Here is a 19,546-nt window from a genome sequence, read left to right as displayed (position 1 = left end):
GTAATCGCGCCCCAGGAACAATCCCGCCGCGGCTGGAGGCAGCCGCGAAGAGCAACGACCATGACCAACAGCTATGTACCGTCCAGCAGGTCCTCGGGGCGCTCGAACGGCAGGGACCCAGCGAGCCGGCAACGGCGAGCGGAGACCCGCGCCGAGTAACGGCAGCCTCGTAGACGACGTAGGCCCCCGTCGGGGCGCGCGAGCGCCCAACTGCAGGCACAAATAAAGTTTCCTCCAATCCAATCCAATCCAATCCTACACAACGATAGTTACTGCTGACTCCAGCGCCGCCGCATCTCCGTGACGTCACGGCAAGACGCTTTACAGCGCCGTATCATGGGGGCTGCCATCTTTGATCACGTGATCACGCCGCCATTATTCGCCTCCTGACCGCTCGGCGCGCGCCTCGTCGCAACGGCTCCTGCGTCTGATGTTTCGGTTCTGACAGGCAGTGTGTCGCCTGATACGGTTGTAAAGGAGTGGGAAGACGACACTGTGATTGGTCCGAAGCTTCGAAGGACATGTGAAAACCCCAATTTGATCACTTCAGGCGTGAAAACGGGACCGGGCTTCATGTAGCGAAGAGCCGCTGAGCTCTGCGCCTGTTCGAGGAAACGGGTGGATCGCCTGAATGCCGCTGAAGGCTTTGCTTATTATTTTGTATTGTTATTATCTAGAACAGTAAGGTTTAATAACCCTGCGGCTGCGCAGGTCGTTATCGTATTGTGCACATGCATGCAGACACTGCTCTAAAACGCTCACATGCACATCGTACTCATTTGTTTACAACCTGTTAAAGGTGCTTAGGAAGCCTAAAATATTTTCTGTTGGTTTGCTAAACAAAGGAAGGCGACAAAAATAAATAAACAAACACATGTTACCCAGTCATTTAAGCAGTACCATGCATCAAGCAGCCTTCACAAGATTGCATGCAATCGTTTACAAGGATTCCGCTATATAATTGTTATAACGCGCGCATGGCAGAGCGTTCACTACAAGAAGTTCACAATTATGTCAGCCTCACATAGTATAAAATTGTGGTACGCTCCATGCTCGATATGCGGACATGAAATTGCTCGAGGTCTTGTTGGTTGTAAGTAATCAGCCGGAGTCACTTTTAACGTCTGTCTCGCATGGAAGTGACAACCGCGGAGTACAGCAGCCGTAACGCAAATGCTTTATTCCGATTGTGGTTTACGAAAACCGCCTTACTTGGAGCGAAGTTCAACAGTAGCACCAAGACGGTGTGTAATACACGAACTGACGGTAAGCGTTGTCCGCTCGCACGGCTATGCACTGCGCAATATGCAGTAGAGGTATAGGAGCGTAAGTCGTCTTTGTGACGTTTCGGTGGCAGGTCAGCTTGTTCATGCGGCGATGTTGCGCACTTACCCTCGCAGATTTTCGAAGATCGAGACCTTTCTATCTATAGACCAGAATTTTGAGCCTTTCCCGGGCGCGGCCATTTTGCACCGACTGGCGCGCCGCGGTGCGGGCGTTTCTTTGGGGACTGCTGGGCTGCGGCAGTTCCGCGGCCGCGCGTGCATATAACCGCGCTTCGGGCGCTAAAAAAAAACATTGTCGAGCATACTTCCGCTGCGTGGCTGTGATGCAGGAAGTATTTACGTTATCACAGCGATAACATTGACGCGTTTTAATGACATTTAGTTTGACATTCAGGCTAATTGTGCCGGCGCTTAGAACGCGCTCGTGCTTATATCGAATTCCGTCTTGGTGCTCCGCTGCAAAGAAACGTTTTGTTCAATATCAAGCATTAGGTGTGCGGCTAGCATGCAATTCCAATTCCCATGCACTCTTATTCCTTCCTGCCGGCTGGCCATAAAGCCACCCCCCCTTCCACAAACAGGGCTTTCTTGTCGCCGCGCCAGTTTATCAACAAATTACCGCTGTGAGCTCAACTGAGTCGCAGCGCCAACAGAAAACAAATTTTGTCATGGTTTATGCAACCTGGTGCATAAAAACGTACTTTCGCTTAATTTATCGAAGCTTGAATAGATATGAGCTGCTAATCCAGCTTTCACTAATTCTGAGGTCCGAAGTCGCGTTATTTTATTCAGGAGCTCTCGCCGCGTGTGAGAGCGTTGCGTAGCCGTTTGGCTAAGTGTGGAAATGTAATGAAATCGCGCATATTTTTCTATGAATAAGGTAGATACCGCACCGCTGCGGTGGCTCAGTGGTTACGGCTCTCGGCTCCGGCCCAAAAGACGCGGGTTCGATCCCGGTCGCGACGGCCGAATTTCGACGGAGGCGAAATTCTAGAGGCCCATGTACTGTGCGATGTCAGTGCACGTTAAAGAACCCCAGGTGGTCGAAATTTCCGGAGTCCTTCACTACGGCGTCCCTCATAGCCTGAGTCGCTTTGGGACGTAAAACCTTAATAAACCAAACCAAACTAAGGTAGATAACAACAGCAGAAAGATACTATTAGATAAACCTTAACCCCCCAGATACCTCTGACATGCGTGCGGAAAAAGCAGCTGAAGTCGGTAGCGGTCGTGCTTACAATCCTGTGCATGAAATGTGTTTAATGGGAACAAGAGCAAGCTCAGCGCAAGGATGCCGAACACGTACTGGTGATCGAAAACACGCGCTCCGTCGGGACAACCTTCAGTCTGCAGCTCGCCTATCCAGTTACTACTCCACTGAGTCAAATCAATAGATCTACATTCTGATGCATAAAATTATCATAGATGATATCGCACGTAAAAGGTGACAACAAACGACACGACAGAGCAGAAATCTGCTTAGAAGTGCCGGTTTCCAGTCCGTACACTGCCTTGTCGACTACCCTCGGATGTCACGTTAACGAGTAACTGCGCGCAAGATAACCGCAGTACTGTCTGGAAGAGGGAAAATGTGAGTAGTGACGCACAGTACACACCCTCATAGGTTATCTGATGGAGCACAGCAACGGCAGAAGCGAACACGTAAACATGCGTTCTACGCGCGGCGCCGGCGCGGCCCGCAGTCCCTCGGGCCGCGTGCGCCGACAGATGGCGACTGGTGTCGAGAGTAGCAGCGCGCCCACAGCCTGCGTGCGAGGGTAAAAAAACCTGGTCCAGATTTTTGAGCCTCTCCTGGGCGCGGCCATTTTGCACCGACTGGCGCGCCGCGGTGCGGGCGTTTCTTTGGGGACTGCGGGGCTGCGGCAGTTCCGCGGCCGCGCCTGCATATAGCCGCGCTTCGGGCGCTAAAAAAACATTGTCGAGCATACTTCCGCTGCGTGGCTGTGTTGCAGGAAGTATTTACGTTATCAAAGCGATAACATTGACGCGTTTTAATGACATTTAGTTTGACATTCAGGTTAATTGTGCCGGCGCTTAGAACGCGCTCGTGCTTAATCGAATTCCGTCTTGGTGCTCCACCGCAAAGAAACTTTTTATTCAATATCAAGAATTAGGTGTGCGGCTAGTATGCAGTTCCAATTCCCATGCACTCTTATTCCTTCCTGCCGGCCATAAAGCCCCCCCCCCCCCCCCCCCTTCCACAAACGGCTTTCTTGTCGCCGCGCCAGTTTATCAACAAATTACCGCTGTGAGCTCAACTGAGTCGCAGCGCCAACAGAAAACAAATTTTGTCATGGTTTATGCACCCTTGTGCATAAAAACGTACTTTCGCTTCATTTATAAAAGCTTGAATAGATATGAGCAGCTAATCCAGCTTTCACTAATTCTGAGGTCCGAAGTCGCGTTATGTTATTCAGGAGCTCTCGCCGCGTGTGAGAGCGTTGCGTAGGCGTTTGTCTAAGTGTGGAAAATGTAATGAAATCGCGCATATTTTCCTATGAATAATGTAGATACCGCACCGCTGCGGTGGCTCAGTGGTTACGGCTCTCTGCTCTGGCCCAAAAGACGCGGGTTCGATCCCGGCCGCGGCGGCCGAATTTCGAAGGAGGCGAAATTCTAGAGGCCCGTGTACTGTGCGATGTCAGTGCACGTTAAAGAACCCCAGGTGGTCGAAATTTCCGGAGCCCTTCACTACGGCGTCCCTCATAGCCTGAGTCGCTTTGGAACGTAAAACCTTAATAAACCAAACCAAGCTAAGGTAGATACCAACAGCAGAAAGATACTATAGATAAACCTTTGCCCCCCAGATACCTCTGACATGTGTGCGGAAAAAAGCAGCTGAAATCGGTAGCGGTCGTGCTTACAATCCTGTGCATGAAATGTTCTGAATGGGAACAAGAGCAAGCTCAGCGCAAGGATGCTGAACACGTACTGGTGATCGAAAACACGCGCTCCGTCGGGACAACCTTCAGTCTGCAGCTCGCCTATCCAGTTACTACTCCACTGAGTCAAGTCAATAGATCTATATTCTAATGCATAATATTATCATAGATGATATCGCACGTGAAAGGCGACAACAAACGACACGACAGCGCAGAAATCTGCTTCGAAGTGTCGGTTTCCAGTCCGTACACTACCTGGTCGACTACCCTCGGATGTCACGTTAACGAGTAACTGCGCACAAGATAACCGCAGCACTGTCTGGAAGAGGGCAAATGTGAGTAGTGACGCACAGCACACACCCTCATACGTTAGCTGATGGAGCACAAAACGGCAGAAGCGAACACGTAAACATGCGTTCTATGCGCGGCGCCGGCGCGACCCGCAGTCCGCGCGCGCCGACAGATGGCGACTGGCGTCGAGAGTAGGCGCGCATCCGCAGCCTGCGTGCGAGGGTAAAAAAATCTGGTCTATATTCGCTGTCTTGCTCTGGCGAACATGTGTGTTGCGTTTGCCTGTTCGGAATGGGTGGATGCCCAACGGGCGCGAACAGGGGCAGTACGTCCTTGTGCAGTTCGGTTCCGTGAAGCTCGCAAACGATCGCATCCCGCCCCTTTCACTGTTTGTCGCAATTCTTGCAATCCACAACAGAGCATGTATTTTCTCTTTTCACATTTACACTGCTGCGTCGAGGCATACGCCGGCGACTTACAAAGCAAGTAATGACGCCGTGTTCCGAGCGCACCTGTGGCGCCATCTGGTATCAAAAGAAAGAACTGCGCGCTGTAAACGGTCTATAAGAGATGCGCGGAGAGCAGAGCCATGTGTTGGCAAACAGAAAAACCAAAATGACACGTGCCTGCACGCTAGCGGTGTTTCAGTGCTACGTCTCGCGTTTCACGGGCGCTATGTAGCTGCCCCCCGCTACTGCGCCTGTCCGCGTGTTGCCGGCTGCTCTTGCAACGCTCTTGAAGCGTTTCCTCTGGGCCGATGAAGCGGTCATTTCGCTGCCATTTTCCCGCTGTCTCCAGTGACGATGGCATCGGCGCCGTTGCCCCTTTGTTGTGTTCACCGTCCAGCGTGTTGCTGCGCGTACTGAACGTGGTTGGCGTGAGACCGGAGAAGAAGTAGCGCATTCCCCCCTCTCCATCGTGTAAGCACGAATTTCTTTCGTATGTCAAGTAAGCAAGCGCTTTGAATTCATATAACCGCGTGTCGTGTTATCTTTCGTGTCATGTTGGTTGTTGCGATCTTTTGTTTCATGTTGGCTGCCTTGTGACACTTACTGCGTTGTCTTCTTAGCTGCTTCCTTCACTGACGACAGGGTGCCATTTAATCACGTTCGATTCGCCTTGCTTATCCCCAGGAAGCACGGAACATTAAAATAATGTTATAAATTTGTTATGTGTTTTGAAGTAGCATTATTTTTTCCTTTCGAACGCTACATTATGGTTTAAGATAACAAGTAGCGTGATGTTTTTTACTACAACCCCTAGTTACCATTCCAAGTAGACAATATTCAAATGATGACTTTTAAATGTCATTATGATCATTGTTTAAGATCACCAAATAATGTTTATGTTCTACCATGAATATCCGTTGAATGTTCAAAATGGGCTTTTTCTGAGTATATTCTTCTAAAAGTTATATTATAACCGTGACTATAAAAGTGCTTTACAAGAATCACTGCTTCCCAAAATTTTTCCGGCTTTTTTTTTACGGTCAAGGTATTTTCTAATTAGCTGTATGTCATACCTAAGTCTATTAAATTGTGCCTGCCATATACTGCATGCACGCGACTGTTATTTTGTTTTGTTAGAAAGCTTTGCTTCCTACCCATTCCCTGCTGTTGCTCACGAGACGCCCACCAGTAATGGCTACATAACCTTGACCCCATGGTATCCGTTCGGAGGTGAGCGCATTAAATGCCTGTTGTGCTGTATTGCGGAGGCCACATTTCACTTATCATTGCGGAAACTAAAAGAGCTTTTTTCGTGGCCAGTATTTCTGCCCTGTGTAAAAGAGGGCAAGGACGGATAGGGCTCGTTGGTAATCCGCCGAGCTTAAATGAAACCAAAAACTCCAGCGTGGAAGGGGAATACAGGTAATGACAGCGTTACATGAGTATGGAATACGCAGACGCGGATTCGATCCCGGCCGCCGCGGCAGAATTTCGATCAAGGCGAAATTCTGCAGGGCCGTGTACTGTGCGACGTCAGTGCACGTTAAAGAACCCCAGGTGGTCGAAATTTCCGGAGCCCTTCACTACGGCGTCTCTCATACCCTGAGTCGCTTTGGGACGTTAAACCTTAATAAACCAAACCAAACTAGTATGGAATACGCTCTGTACATGTGCTCTCATACCCGGACATTTTGGGCAGGGAGAAGTAATCATGAACTCCAAGCTAACAGAGCATTAGTAGGCTGAAGAGAGCGTTATTCTTAAATTACTCAACGATGTGCGCTCGTCGACAATACGGCTTTGCCTAGTGTTCTTGTAGTCTCATTCTGTTTTCTCTTTAAATGTTCAGTAGATTGCAATTCCCAAAAAGACGGATGCGCAATATTGTTTGTGCCACTATATAGTGAGAAATATAAAGGGTCTGGGTCGCTTCTCGTTGCAGAAAGGCTACGACATGGAGTCGGCGTGTAGCGATCACGGAGGCATCGAAAGGAAAATTCGTTGTCTGGATTCTGGGCGGATTGGGGCCAGGATAAATAAGCTACTGGCTACGTTAAAGCACAGTGGGTTGAACCTGAAGGCACCTTGTGGCCGTACAAGCTGCTGCTTAGCGAGGCACTTGCCCGTCCTGAACAAAACCTTGTACGAGGCGGCGATGCAGCTCACAGAACACTCCCCAGGAGCCCTGACGTTGAGCGCCATCCGAAGCGTTGACGTGGACGTCGCGCGTTCCGACAACTCCATAATGGAAGCTGCCATCCTGACCTGCTGGCTGCTGACACACCACCACTGCATCAGGCGCCTTGTCCTGCGAGCAAGTGCAATTCCCGTATCGTGCTTTCCAGCTTTGCTCAGCGAGGCACTAGTGGCTAACAAGGGCCTCGTAGAGGTTCTAGCCGACCCATTCGATTTTATCGAAACCTCGCGGCAAGTTTGTGAGTGCCGTGTTCTGGCTAATGCTTTAGGAAAAATATCGCTTGGACTCGTTTGTTTGGATGTCACACCTCTCATAATAGACCAGAATTTCGCGGAAGCCATCGCCAGTGCAATTTGCGGGGGTAACTTGCGCCGCCTGGTGCTCTGGAGTGAAATGTCGGTCACAGTCGCGAAGAAACTATTCTCGGCATCAACCGCTTCTACGAACTTGAGCTCGTTAGGGATCGCTGGCTATAAAGAGTTCTCGGAGTCGAATGCGGTAGTCCTCGCTTCCGCGCTGAAGCGCAACAAGACACTTCGGAAACTCTCGATAGAGCCTGTGGAAGAGGTTGCCGTTGGTATCATCCTCGCTTCCCTGGAACACAACGGCACTTTGAAGGAGCTGTGCCTTGCTTCCTTTAGTTATCTCCCGCTATCCCTCTCGACACTGTGGGACGGCCTTCAAGCACTGCGGTCCAACAGAGGACTCAGCTGTGTCAAGATTACCGGCGCGAGATTTGGCAACAACTTCGCTATGGAAATCGCATACATTCTTCGGGAAAACAACACGCTACAGGAGCTCAATCTCTCCAGAAACCGGATCGGCAATACCGGAGGTCGTGCACTGGCTAATGCCTTCATTCAAAACTCATCACTGAGGCGTTTCGACATCTCCGATAACGGAATGACTGGCGAAGCACTGGTGCAGAACTTCGTCGATTGCCTCGCTCTAAACAGCAGTCTTGAGTCTGTACGCCTCGGCAGAGTTCACGTTTCTGAACAATGGCAGCCCGCATGGCCTCCGGCAGGGAATGTACATGCTCGTCTCCATGTCACGTGGAACACATATGGACTCGAAGGCTGCGCCCAGCGTCTGCGAGAAGACGACGAGTTCTCTCGACTGTGTGTTGGATGGACAGGTGACGCCGGTTCCTCTGCAATCGTGGAGTGGTTCTCCGCGGCTCGGACGATGTGTGCCTCGCTGACAGAACTCACCATCCTGTGCCCTAGGCGCGTTGAGTCGGTGAGCTCTGCTGCTGCGGTTGTGTCCTTTTTGGAGGCTACAAATTCTCTCAAGAAGCTCGTCGTAATTCCGACACTCCGCTTGGCCACCTTCGTCACTGCCGTCCTCAGCGGCCTCGCCCGCAACAAAAGTGTCTGCGACGTGGAGATCCACCAAGACCTCTCCAGCACCCCTGACGTCAATGCTCTTCAGGCTATTTTTCGTGCGAACCGAACCCTGCACCGCCTCAAGTTCGCAGCATACTGTCTGGGCACCAAGGCTGTCGGTTTGCTGACGCGTGCTCTAGAGGACAATTTTGTGTTTTTGACATTCGAATTCGAAATCTTCGCTTCGCGGCACAATATGCGACCTCTCCAAAGCGTCCTGAACCGGAATCGGTCTTTTCTGAATCGCGCCGTGGAGTACGTGCTGGGCACGGCAGTGGATTCTCGGTCAGTGGGAGCTCTTGAACTACTCTCCGCGTGTGACTCGCTCATCGATGCAGTGTCCGATGCCTCAGGCAAAGCGCGCGAAGAGAGCAAGCTCCTGGTGCTTGAAGCAGTCCGCCGACAAAACTCCTCTTCCGAAGTGTTCAATTCAGTGCACACGTGAAAACGTGTGGCAAGGAAATTGCAATTTCAAAAAAAATGATCAGCTTAGACGATTGTGCTGTGTGAGTGGCATCGTTTTCCTAAAAGGCAGCAATGGATTGTTCATGATTTAGAGCACAAATCAGGTGGTGACAAATAAACGTGAGTGGTGTGTTTTCCCCTCTCATCCCAGTGTTTTTTTTATTTTGTGACGTTCTGCTATCCTCATGAAAAAAGCATTTAATTGTAATTTTTTACAGTGGACGTTGGAGACAGTGGAGATAGTGGGAACTGATAAATATATTTATCAGTTCGCCTTTCAAGCTGCCCAAGACAGAGCTTCACGTTGTGCTTGGTTCTAAGATAAGCGCCAGTGAGTACGGGCGGCAGTCGAAAGAAAGCGCGGCTCCCGTTTTTCAGCATAATTCACACGCCGTGATCAAGCTCGTTATATGCGTATTTGTTTCTTGTTATCTCGGGCACGAAGCGAGTGATGTTTTTTACAAAGCACGGATGAGAGCGCTGTAATCGCGGTGCATTCGGGCGCACAAAAGCATGCTGTCAAGTGGTATTTTTTAAACTCCGCGGGCTGTCGTTTCTACCGCAGGAAAACGGCCACGCTGAGTGTCTCTCGTTGGAAGTGCCTGGGTTGGAGATTACTTGTGGAGCTCCACAACATTCCTACTGACGCCTGAACGTTTCAAGCAATATTTCAAATGGTATTTTTTTAATCTCAACTAATTACTCAAATAGGACGAGCGAAAAAAAATGGTACTGTAACTTTAAATAAACCCTAACAACATCCATGCGATTTCAGTTCTGAAGAACGCTTAGGTTTTTTGTTTTTTTTAGCTTGCTCCAAGTTAGCTGGGACACCCTATTTATAGCGGTAGGTTATGTTCGGCGCATTTCCTTACGCAACATGTATCAAAATGCAGTGTCTTGAGCGGTTAGTATTCGATGCCAAGCACTCGAAAGCTGCGACTGCCACGGGACAAGCGCGGGAGGAACACACACGCGTGAAACTAGCAGAGCTGCTAGCCATGTTTGGCGCTCTCCATTCAATATCGTCGTTCTCAAACTTCGCGGCCTTTGCATCGGAATTCGTCACTGACACCATGGGCGGGAGGTCAATGCGAGATGCCTTGAAAATTTCCCCGCCCCTAGGACACGAGCACTGAGGTACCAAACTCAGATGGCCCCAGCAGCAGCGCGCACACTCGCTGTCCGCTACGAGCGCATCCGCCCGAGAGCCGCAAAGCCACGCAATGGGGGAGTTATCAGACGCCCTGCAACTTCGCGACAGAGGAGATAGAGAGCGAGTGAGAAAGAACGGAAGCGCCAGCAGTGGAGGAACAAATATAAGCAGCAATAAAAAAGAGACAGTGCGCGTAATGAGGAGGGACGTAACAGCAACGTCACCACTAGTGTCACGTGACGAGGTCGGGCGGGTGTGCACAAGGGTGTGCAGAAACGCTCCTTTCTGACGAGCCCACTACCGACGTTGGAAAGTACGAGGGGTGTACTCGCGGTGATGCAACGATCTTGTCGCGGCAATGGCAGCATTTTGTCGTTGTCTTCGCTTGTATGGCGTGATGGGAAGTTATCAGCATTAGAGTGTAAGCCCGCCTTGATTGCCATGTGTTTCAGATGGTGCGAATTTAAGCTGGAACCGCATGGAGCGTTTTTCGCGAGCGAAAAACGCGACGCGCGGCAAACGCCCGCGTTGCCGCTGACGCGCGAGCACCCGCACGAGAAAAATGAACTTCAGAAGCGGCGCTGTCGCGCCGCGTTCTTTCGGGTTGTCAGACCGCACAACTGCCAACGAGGTGAATTATCTGTTACCGCATATATAATATGCCCTTTAAATTACAGGACACTACAATAAAAACAATCTTCATGTAATTATACCTCGTTAAAGGTTGTCTTGTGCATGTTGGCCGAACACTACGCGCGAACGAACACGATGAGTGAATGCACGTGGCTCTTTGGACGTGCTCAACAGCATGGAGGAAGAAAAAAACTAGGAGGGACCATGACGTCACAATCTTGAAGCCTAGTCATAAAAAAATATAACGGAAAGCATCGTGGGAAATAGGCCCTCACGTGACAAGGCAGTGGTAGCTCTTGGTCGAATTTCGGTTTCGGTTTCGCTCTCTCGTTCTACGAGAACAATGGTGAGCCTCTGTGCGTTCATGAGCAGGGGGACTTGACTTCCCGCTCGCTCTTCGCCAGGTAGTGCACGCGTGACACGAACGCTCCGTGGGTGCTACCTCGGACGGTATACGCGGCCGGGCGCCCCTCCCCGGCCGCTAGTGCAGTGTGCCGCGCGCGCGATTAGTCCGAGACAGGACGCTGCGTGCGCGCGGCTACGTAGTACATAGAGTTTAGTTGTTTTTGTAAGTGATTGTGCGCAGTGGCCGGGAGACCCCGCGCAGGGGCAGACGTAAAGCCGCCGGCACTCTCTCACGACAGCGAGAGAGAGAAATGCTTCACTGCTGCATTTCACGCCGGAACTGCGTGTGTGCGCGAGCGTACTCGGCGCGACTTGTGCCTCGAGAATAGCGGAGAACGGCGGGCCTATGGGCGGGCCGAAGTCCGCCTGCCCGAGAGATAGAATCTTGCGCAGCATCCCGGGGCGCTCGTTAAACACGTCCGTGCGCCGTGAGCGCTCTGGAAGCCACTGCGCCCATCTTTAGAGGCTCGCTTTCTTCGCCTACTCTCGAGTTCTCCGCTTATAGCATGCGCTGAAATAAACGCTCCATATATGTTTATAACGACGAAAGGAATATTTCCTCTCCATTCTCTTCATGAACCACAGTTGAACAGTGACGAGGTCGCGGCCGCACCCTTTGATGAAAAGTTTACCTGCAGTTTTCTACAGTGCACCCAAAAACTCGAGAGTGTGATCAACAGAAGTGTTCAGACGCGGAGCCTTCAGACAACCTCGAGCTCGGTACGCATTCCGCCAAACCTGCAACACAGGCGCTGCGCTTCTGCGCTACATCGGAGCACGGACGTTCACTAAAAAGCACCGCTGGTTGGCAGTCTGGTAACTGTGGAGGGCCTATTTGCCAAGAGTCAGTACGCAAAAGGGCCCTCGACAGCGGCGTCAGAGGAGGATGGCTTGCAGATGCTGAGCGCACTCTCTCCTAGCTCAACAGTAAAGCCAGCTCCTCCGAGGAAAGAGCAAAGTTCCCTCAAAAAGGTTCCCCCGAGATGCGTAGAGTTCCTGTATATGCTCCCGCAGCATAAAGACAAGCGTCATGTTTGTAAACAAAGGTGGCGCTGCGGTCGGCAGCGACGCGGGGTGTAGGCAAAAACGTAGCATGCCCACCCCGCGCCACGCGATGTTGCCTTCGAAACCAACTTGAAACCAGTTTTGAATTGGTTCGTACCTAAGACCCGTACAAATTACGGGTATCGAATGCTGAACTTCACTCTCCCACATTTATTAAATAAGAAACCCTTATAAATGTATAGCTAAATAATGCCAACAACTGTTATATGTCTTGTGTGTTTGTACGTTTTTTTTTCTCTGAAAGTGCCCTCGTATTGTTTTTTCGTTTGTTTTGTTAACGTGAACAAGTGTATCACTGCGAAGCTTCTGTAGGGTGCGCCGGCCTCGTCAAGCCTTGCCACTGGCTTTTTGCCGGTGCAACCAACATCGCCATGATGTTAAATAAATATATTCTGATTCTGATTCTGAACTCGCGTACGCGAATATTTCAAAGCGTGCGCATCGCTTGTGGTTAGAAACAATTCTGTTGGTGACCGGAGAGTAGTTCAGCACTTTTTCAACCTGTTCGCCGGACGGAATTACCTGGCGAAGCGCTGCATAGGCTTCCTTTTGCGCTCCAATGTTTGGCAGCAACGGCGAGGCTACGGCGGTCGACTAGGTTGACTTACTAAATGAAACCGAGAAAGCGCGAGGTATACAGGGACATTAATCGTCTGCAGTCTCAACTTCTGGGCCGATACAGCATACCCTATCGCTAAGTTCAAGAAGAAGGACGACGGGATGCACGACGCGAGGCAGCTTTCTCACATGACGAACCTTTGTGATGTGCCTGCTGTCGTCGAGCCACTACACTGCGGAGAACACCGAACACTACTGGACACTGAAGTCATGCAGGTATGCCTTGAATGAGTCATGCAAATGCGATCTTTCCGTTCTGCCGCCACCGCGGTGGCTCAGTGTTACGGTGCTCGACTGCTGACCCGAAATACGCGGGTTCGATCCTGGCCGCGGCGGCCGAATTTCGATGGAGGCGAAGTTGTAGTGGGCCCCTGTGCTGTGCGATGTCAGTGCACGTTAAAGAACCACAGGTGGTCGCCCTTCACTACGGCGTCTCTCATAGCCTCAGTCGCTTTGGGATGTTAAAACTCCATAAACCATAAACCAAACCTTTCCCTTATTTGGATCTTTGTCGAGTGCGCAGCGAACTTAAATGGTTTATTCTGCTTGATGAAATAGACATTGGATGTTAAGAGATGGGCAGGCGAAGGGATAGAAAAGTTTACATCGAGCTACGACGAAGTTACGTTTGCTCTGCAGAGCTAAATGTTTTAAGTCATTCTGCTTGATAAGTGGTTTTCTGGTCTGGTATTTGCTGTTTTCGCCAGGTTCTGATTGGCCAGCAATTGTAAAATTCAGGTAATACGGGAAATAACACTGGAGGATTTTCCGATATCTTAGCGACGTTTAATCGTTTTCTAGGATAGGTGGTGAAAAAACGTACATGTTGAAGCTCGTGGAAGTGAAAGTAGAGAAAAAATTACGCGTCGTACTACTACCAGATTACAGCGCTGCTTCAAACGTCGTGCGTAGTGGCCCGATGAATGCTGAAGGCGACTGGCAGCAGCTTTTTTTTTTTTTTAGCGCGAAGAGGTGCCCGGGACGTAACTCGGGTGATTGCCATCTGAAAACGGTCCCCTGCGTTCAATTTGCGCTCACACCCAAACGGAATGTCGCTTCCAAATTTCTCATAATGAGAGCCGACAGAACGCGAACGAGCTGCAGACGTTGATTCATGCACTGTTCGCCGCATGACTGAAGAGCAACCCTGCGGATTAAGAGACGCGAACTATCATATTTCGATGCAGAAATGAAATATACTAGCCGCGCAGCCGATCCGTCGCCGAACTTTTCTCGCTCTACGGCCGCTGCTCATCGCTTTGGCCCATATCTAAATGCGATAAACTGGTGGAAACATGTGCCGCTGCCTTTCTGCAGCATTGCAGTTCAACCACCCGCACCACAATTCGCCGGAATATTCCAAAACGCGTTCAAAAACGCTCAAGCGTGGCATACCCAATGCACACGGTACCGGCTTTTGCCTACACAACGGCAGATCACACGCACATCTTGTGGGACTGCATCAGAAATCTAAAGGAAGCAAGATCAGGAACAATCCCGCCGCGGCTGGAGGCAGCCGCGAAGAGCAACGACCATGACCAACAGCTATGGACCGTCCAGCAGGTCCTCGGGGCGCTCGAAAGGCAGGGACCCAGCGAGCCGGCAACGGCGAGCGGAGACCCGCGCCGAGTAACGGCAGCCTCGTAGACGACGTAGGCCCTCGTCGGGGCGCGCGAGCGCCCAACTGCAGGCACAAATAAAGTTTCCTCCAATCCAATCCAATCCTACACAACGATAGTTACTGCTGACTCCAGCGCCGCCGCATCTCCGTGACGTCACGGCAAGACGCTTTACAGCGCCGTATCATGGGGGCTGCCATCTTTGATCACGTGATCACGCCGCCATTATTCGCCTCCTGACCGCTCGGCGCCCGCCTCGTCGCAACGGCTCCTGCGTCTGATGTTTCGGTTCTGACAGGCAGTGTGTCGCCTGATACGGTTGTAAAGGAGTGGGAAGACGACACTGTGGTTGGTCCGAAGCTTCGAAGGGCATGTGAAAACCCCGATTTGATCACTTTAGGCGTGAAAACGGGACCGGGCTTCAAGTCGCGAAGAGCCGCTGAGCTCTGCGCCTGTTCGAGGCAACGGGTGGATCGCCTGAATGCCGCTGAAGGCTTTGCTTATTATTTTGTATTGTTATTATCTAAAACAGCAACGTTTAATAACCCTGCGGCTGCGCAGGTCGTTATCGTATTGTGTAAAAGCATGCAGACACTGCTCTAAAACGCTCACATGCACATCGTACTCATTTGTTTACAACCTGTTAAAGGTGCTTAGGAAGCCTACAATATTTTCTGTTGGTTTGCTAAACAAAGGAAGGCGACAAAAATAAATAAACAAACACATGTTACCCAATCATTTAAGCAGTACCATGCATCAAGCAGCCTTCACAAGATTGCATGCAATCGTTTACAAGGATTCCGCGATATAATTGTTATAACGCGCGCATGGCAGAGCGTTCACTACACGAAGTTCACAATTATGTCAGCCTCACATAGTATAAAATTGTGGTACGCTCCGTGCTCGATATGCGGACATGAAATTGCTCGAGGTCTTGTTGGTTGTAAGTAATCAGCCGGAGTCACTTGTAACGTCTGTCTCGCATGGAAGTGACAACCGCGGAGCACAGCAGCCGTAACGCAAATACTTTATTCGATTGTGGTCCACGAAAACCGCCTTACTTGGAGCGAAGTTCAACAGTAGCACCAAGACGGTGTGTAATACACGAACTGACGGTAAGCGTTGTCCGCTCGCACGGCTATGCACTGCGCAATATGCAGTAGAGGTATAGGAGCGTAAGTCGTCTTTGTGACGTTTCGGTGGCAGGTCAGCTTGTTCATGCGGCGATGTTGCGCACTTACCCTCGCAGATTTTCGAAGATCGAGACCTTTCTATCTATATTCGCTGTCTTGCGCAGGCGAACAAGTGTGTTGCGTTTGGCCGTTCGGAATGGGTGGATGCCCAACGGGCGCGAACAGGGGCAGTACGTCCTTGTGCAGTTCGGTTCCGTGAAGCTCGCAAACGATCGCATCCCGCCTCTTTCACTTTTTGTCGCAATTCTTGCAATCCACAGCAAAGCATGTATTTTCTCTTTTCACATTTCCACTGCTGCGTCGAGGCATACGCCGGCGACTTACAAGGCAAGTAATGACGCCTTGTTCCGAGCGCACCTGTCGCGCCATCTGGTATCAAAAGAAAGAACTGCGCGCTGTAAACGGTCTATAAGAGATGCGCGGCTAGCAGAGCCATCTGTTGGCAAACCGAAAAACCAAAATGACACGTGCCTGCACGCTAGCGGTGTTTCAGTGCTACGTCTCGCGTTTCACGGGCGCTATGTAGCTGCCCCCCGCTCCTGCGCCTGTCCGCGTGTTGCCGGCTGCTCTTGCAACGCTCTTGAAGCGTTTCCTCGGGGCCGATGAAGCGGTCATTTCGCTGCATTTTCCCGCTGTCTCCAGCAACGATGGCATCGGCGCCGCTGCCCCTTTGTTGTGTTCACCGTCCAGCGTGTTGCTGCGAATATTGAACGTGGTTGGCGTGAGACCAGGGAAGAAGTAGCGCATTCCCCCCTCTCCATCGCGTAAGGACGAATTTGTTTCGAATGTCAAGTAAGCCAGCGCTTTGAATTCGTATAACCGCGTGTCGTGTTATCTTTCGTGCCATGTTGGTTGTTGCGATCTTTTGTTTCATGTTGGCTGCCTTGTGACACTTACTGCGTTGTCTTCTTAGCTGCTTCCTTCACTGACGACAGGGTGCCATTTAATCACGTTTGATTCGCCTTGCTTATCCCCAGGAAGCACGGAACATTAAAATAATGTTATAAATTTGTTATGTGTTTTGAAGTAGCATTATTTGTTCCTTTCGAACGCTACATTATGCTTTAAGATTAACAAGTAGCGTGATGTTTTTTTACTACAAACCCTAGTTACCGTGACTATAACCGTGACTATAAAAGTGCTTTACAAGAATCACTGCTTCCCAAAATTTTTCCTGCTTTTTTTTTTACGGTCAAGGTATGTCACACCTAAGTCTATTAAATTATTAAATGCCATATACTGCATGCACGCCACTGTTAGTTTGTTTTGTTAGAAAGCTTTGCTTCCTACCCATTCCCTACTGTTGCTCACGAGACGCCCACCAGTAATGGCTACATAATCTTGACCCCATGGTATCCGTTCGGAGGTGAGCGCATGAGTTGCCCTTTGTGCTGTATTGCGGAGGCCACATTTCACTTATCATTGCGGAAACTAAAAGAGCTTTTTTCGTGGCCAGTATTTCTGCCCTGTGTAAAAGAGGGCAAGGACGGATAGGGCTCGTTCGTAATCCGCCGAGCTTAAATGAAACCAAAAACTCCAGCGTGGAAGGGGAATACAGGTAATGACAGCGTTACATGAGTATGGAATACGCAGACGCGGGTTCGATCCCGGCCGCGGCGGCCGAATTTCGATGAAGGCGAAATTCTGGAGGGCCGTGTACTGTGCGACGTCAGTGCACGTTAAAGAACCCCAGGTGGTCGAAATTTCCGGAGCCCTTCACTACGGCGTCTCTCATACCCTGAGTCGCTTTGGGACGTTAAACCTTAATAAACCAAACCAAATCAGTATGGAATACGCTCTGTACATGTGCTCTCATACCCGGACATTTTGGGCAGGGAGATGTAATCATGTCCTCCAAGCTAACAGAGCATTAGTAGATTGAAGAGAGCGTTATTCTTAAATTACTCAACGATGTGCGCTCGTCGACAATACGGCTTTGCCTAGTGTTCTTGTAGTCTCATTCTGTTTTCTCTTTAAATGTTCAGTAGATTGCAATTCCCAAAAAGACGGATGCGCAATATTGTTTGTGCCACTATATAGTGAGAAATATAAAGGGTCTGGGTCGCTTCTCGTTGCAGAAAGGCTACGACATGGAGTCGGCGTGTAGCGATCACGGAGGCATCGAAAGGAAAATCCGTTGTCTGGATTCTGGGCGGATTGGGGCCAGGATAATTAAGCTACTGGCTACGTTAAAGCACAGTGGGTTGAACCTGAAAAGACCTTGTGGCCGTACAAGCTGCTGCTTAGCGAGGCACTTGCCCGTCCTGAACAAAACCTTGTACGAGGCGGCGATGCAGCTCACAGAACACTCCCCAAGAGCCCTGACGTTAAGCGCCATCCGAAGCGTTGACGTGGACGTCCCGCGTTCCGACAACTCCATAATGGAAGCTGCCATCCTGATCTGCTGGCTGCTGACACACCACCACTGCATCAGGCGCCTTGTCCTGCGAGCCAGTGCAATTCCCGTATCGTGCTTTCCAGCTTTGCTCAGCGAGGCACTAGTGGCTAACAAGGGCCTCGTGGAGGTTCTAGCCGACCCATTCGATTTTAGCGAAACCTCGCGGCAAGTTTGCGAGTGCCGTGTTCTGGCTAATGCTTTAGGAAAAATATCGCTTGGACTCGTGTGTTTGGATGTCAAACCTCTCATAATAGACCAGAATTTCGCGGAAGCCATCGCCAGTGCAATTTGCGGGGGTAACTTGCGCCGCCTGGTGCTCTGGAGTGAAATGTCGGTCACAGTCGCGAAGAAACTATTCTCGGCATCAACCGCTTCTACAAACTTGAGCTCGTTAGAGATCGCTGGCTATAAAGAGTTCTCGGAGTCGAATGCGGTAGTCCTCGCTTCCGCGCTGAAGCGCAACAAGACACTTCGGAAACTCTCGATAGAGCCTGTGGAAGAGGTTGCCGTTGGTATCATCCTCGCTTCCCTGGAACACAACGGCACTCTGAAGGAGCTGTCCCTTGCTTCTTTTAGTTGGCTCCCGCTATCCCTCTCTACACTGTGGGACGGCCTTCAAGCACTGCGGGCCAACAGAGGTCTCAGCTGTCTCAAGATTACCAACACGAGATTCAAGAACAGCTTCGCTATGGTAATCGCAGACATTCTTCGGGAAAACAACACGCTTCAGGAGCTCAATCTCTCCAGCAACCGGATCGGCAATACCGGAGGTCGTGCACTGGCTAATGCCTTCATTCAAAATTTATCACTGAGGCGTTTCGACATCTCCGATAACCGAATGACTGGCGAAGCACTGGTGCAGAACTTCGTCGATTGCCTGGCTGTAAACAGCAGTCTTGAGTCTGTACGCCTCGGCAGATTTCACGTTTCTGAACAATGGCAGCCCGCATGGCCTCCGGCAGGAAATGTACATGCTCGTCTCCATGTCACATGGAACACATATGGACTCGAAGGCTGCACCCAGCGTCTGCGAGAAGACGACGAGTTTCCTCGACTGTGTGTTGGGTGGACAGTTGACGCCGGTTCTTCTGCAATTGTGGAGTGGTTCTCCGCGGCTCGGACGATGTGTGCCTCGCTGACAGAACTCACCATCCAGTGCCCTAGGCGCGTTGAGTCGGTGAGCTCTGCTGCTGCGGTGGTGTCCTTTTTGGAGGCTACAAATTCTCTGAAGAAGCTCGTCGTAATACCGACACTCCGCTCGGACACCTTGGTCACTGCCGTCCTCAGCGGCCTCGCCCGCAACAAAAGTGTCTGCGACGTGGAGATCCACCAAGACCTCTCCAGCACCCCTGACGTCAAGGCTCTTCAGGCTGTTTTTCGTGCGAACCGAACCCTGCACTGCCTCAAGTTCGCAGCATACTGTCTGGGCAGCAAGTCTGTCGGTTTGCTGACGCGTGCTCTAGAGGACAATTTTGTGTTT

Source organism: Amblyomma mixtum, chromosome 1 (assembly GCF_055824585.1).
Source record: "Amblyomma mixtum isolate Tamu chromosome 1, ASM5582458v1, whole genome shotgun sequence".
Taxonomy (NCBI): Eukaryota; Metazoa; Arthropoda; class Arachnida; order Ixodida; family Ixodidae; genus Amblyomma; species Amblyomma mixtum.
The sequence above is the reverse complement of the archived record's forward strand: the minus strand, read 5'-3'. Positions refer to the sequence as shown.